The sequence below is a fragment of the Lagenorhynchus albirostris genome, chromosome 11, assembly GCF_949774975.1.
Source record: "Lagenorhynchus albirostris chromosome 11, mLagAlb1.1, whole genome shotgun sequence".
NCBI classification, from domain to species: domain Eukaryota; kingdom Metazoa; phylum Chordata; class Mammalia; order Artiodactyla; family Delphinidae; genus Lagenorhynchus; species Lagenorhynchus albirostris.
The window spans coordinates 38,435,552-38,438,815 of NC_083105.1; the positions used below are offsets into that span (position 1 = coordinate 38,435,552).

Here is a 3,264-nt window from a genome sequence, read left to right on the forward strand (position 1 = left end):
GCCTAAATATTACTCACATTCCTCACTTGGATTAAGTCATTGAAAATTCTGATTAATATGCAAGTATTTTTTTTCTGTTAATACGTAAGAAAAAAATTCATGGCTTACTAATTTTAAACAAGGTTAGCTCTATCTGCATACTTGGGCAATTAAAGATCAGGCTCAGTAATGAGGTTTTTGCAAATGTTTTAAAGGATCTTTGAAAACAACTGTGTTAAAGTGAATGTAGACTACTAATTTGAAATGACACACAAAATCAAAATCAAGAAGCAACTTTGGTGCTCTCTTCGGCAGCACATATACTAATATTGGAACAACACTGAGAAGATTACCATGGCCCCTGCACAAGGATAACACGCAAATTCATGAAGCATTCCATATTTTTAAGAAAATGGTACTAGGAACATACATGTCGATAATTACCTTAAATGTAAATGGATTAAATGCTCCAACCAAAAGACACAGACTGGCTGAATGGATACAAAAACAAGACCCACATATATGCTGTCTATAAGGGACCCACTTCAGACCTAGGGACACACACAGACTGAAAGTGAGGGGATGGAAAAAGATATTCCATGCAAATGGAAATCAAAAGAAAGCTAGAGTAGCCATTCTCATATCAGACAAATAGACTTTAAAACAAAGACTACTACAAGAGACAAAGAAGGACACTATACAATGATCAAGGGATCAATCCAAGAAGATGTAACAATTGTAAATATTTCTGCACCCAACATAGGAGCACTTCAATACATAAGACAAATACTAACAGCCATAAAAGAGGAAATCGACAGTAACACAATCATAGTAGGGGATGTTAACACCCCACTTTCACCAATGGACAGATCATCTAAAATGAAAATAAATAAGGAAACACAAGCTTTAAATGAGACATAAAACAAGATGGACTTAATTGATATTTATAGAACATTCCATCCAAAAACAACAGAATACACTTTCTTCTCAAGTGCTTATGGAACATTATCCAGGATAGATCATACATCGGATAACAAATCAAGCCTTAGTAAATTTAAAAAAACTGAAATCATATCAAGTATCTTTTCCCACCACAATGCTATGAGACTAGATACCAAGAAAAAAATCTGTAAAAAATATAAACACATGGAGGCTAAACAATACACTACTTAATAACCAAGAGATCACTGAAGAAATCAAAGAGGAAATCAAAAAAAACCTAGAGGGCTTCCCTGGTGGTGTAGTGGTTGAGAATCTGCCTGCCAATGCAGGGGACACGGGTTCGAGCCCTGGTCTGGGAAGATCCCACATGCCGTGGAGCAACTATGCCTGTGAACCACAACTACTGAGCCTGTGCGTCTGGAGCCTGTGCTCCGCAACAAGAGAGACCACAACAGTGAGAGGCCCGCGCACCGCGATGAAGTGTAGCCCCCGCTCGCCGCAACTAGAGAAAGCCCACACCCAAAAACGAAGACCCAACACAGCCAAAAATAAATAAATAAAATTAAAAAAAAAAAAGGTACCTAGAAAGAAATGACAATGAAAACACGATGATGCAAAACCTATGAGATGCAGCCAAAGCAGTTCGAAGAGGGAAGTTTATAGCAATACAATCCTACATTGGGAAACAAGAAACATCTCAAATAAAAAACCTAACCTTAAACCTAAAGCAATCAGAGAAAGAAGAACAAAAAAACCCCAAAGTTAGCAGAAGGAAAGAAATCATAAAGATCAGATCAGAAATAAATGAAAAAGAAATGAAGGGGTTTCCCTGGTGGCGCAGTGGTTAAGAGTCTGCCTGCTGATGCAGGGGACACGGGTTCGTGCCCCAGTCCAGGAAGATCCCACATGCCGCGGAGCAGCTGGGCCCATGAGCCATGGCCGCTGATCCTGCGTGTCTGGAGCCTGTGCTCTGCAACGGGAGTGGCCACAACAGTGAGAGGCACGTGTACCGCAAAAAAAAAAAAAAAAAAAAAAAGAAATGAAGGAAATAACAGCAAAGATCAATAAAACTAAAAGCTGGTTATTTGAGAAGATAAACAAAATTGATAAACCATTAGCCAAACTTATAAAGAAAAAAAGAGAGAACACTAAGATCAATAGAATTAGAAATGAAAAAGGAGAAGTAACAACTGACACTGCAGAAATACAAAGGATCATGAGAGATTACTACAAGCAACTCTATGCCAATAAAATGGACAACCTGGAAGAAATGGACAAATTCTTCGAAAAGCATAACCTCTTGAGACTGAACCAGGAAGAAATGGAAAACATAAAGAGACCAATCACAAGCACTGAAATTGAAACTGATTAAAAATCTTCCAACAAACAAAAGCCCAGGACCAGATGGATTCACAGGTGAATTCTATTAAACATTTAGAGAAGAGCTAACAGCTATCCTTCTCAAATTCTTCCAAAATATAGCAGAGGGAGGAACACTCCCAAACTCATTCTATGAGGCCACCATCACCCTGATACCAAAACCAGACAAAGGTGTCATGAAAAAAGAAAACTACAGGCCAATATCTCTGATGAACATAGATGCAAAAATCCTCAACAAAATACTAGCAAACAGAATCCAACAGCACATTAAAAGGATCATACACCATGATCAAGTGGGGTTTATCCCAGTAATGCAAGGATTCTTCAATATATGCAAATCAATCAATGTGATACACCAAATTAACAAACTGAAGAATAAAAACCATATGATCATCTCAATAGATGCAGAAAAAGCTTTTGAAAAAATTCAACACCCATTTATGACAAAAACCCTCCAAAAAGTAGGCATAGAGGGAACTTACCTCAACATAATAAAGGGCATATATGACAAACCCACATCCAACATCGTCCTCAATGGTGAAAAACTGAAACCATATCCACTAAGATCAGGAACAAGACAAGGTTGCCCACTCTCACCATTATTAGGCAACACAGTTTTGGAAGTTTTAGCCACAGCAATCAGAGACGAAAAAGATATAAAAGAAATCCAAATTAGAAAAGAAGAAGTAAAACTGTCACTGTTTGCAGGTGACATGATGCTATACATAGAGAATCCTAAAGATGCTACCAGAAAACTACTAGAGCTAATCAATGAATTTGGTAAAGTAGCAGGATACAAAATTAATGCACAGAAATCTCTTGCATTCCTAAACAATAATCATGAAAAATCAGAAAGAGAAATTAAAGAAACACTCCCTTTTACCATGGCAAAAAAAAAAGAATAAAGTACCTAGGAATAAACCTACCTAAGGAGACAAAAGACCTGCAGAAAACTATAACACA

At 37.4% G+C, this 3,264-nt stretch overlaps 1 non-coding gene across 1 annotated transcript; it reads left to right on the top strand.

The window, feature by feature from the left end:
- Window positions 1–278: 278 nt before the first annotated feature.
- Window positions 279–385, top strand: LOC132530161 (U6 spliceosomal RNA). Its single transcript, XR_009543715.1, has one exon. It is a non-coding gene; the product is annotated as a U6 spliceosomal RNA (small nuclear RNA).
- Window positions 386–3,264: the final 2,879 nt, after the last annotated feature.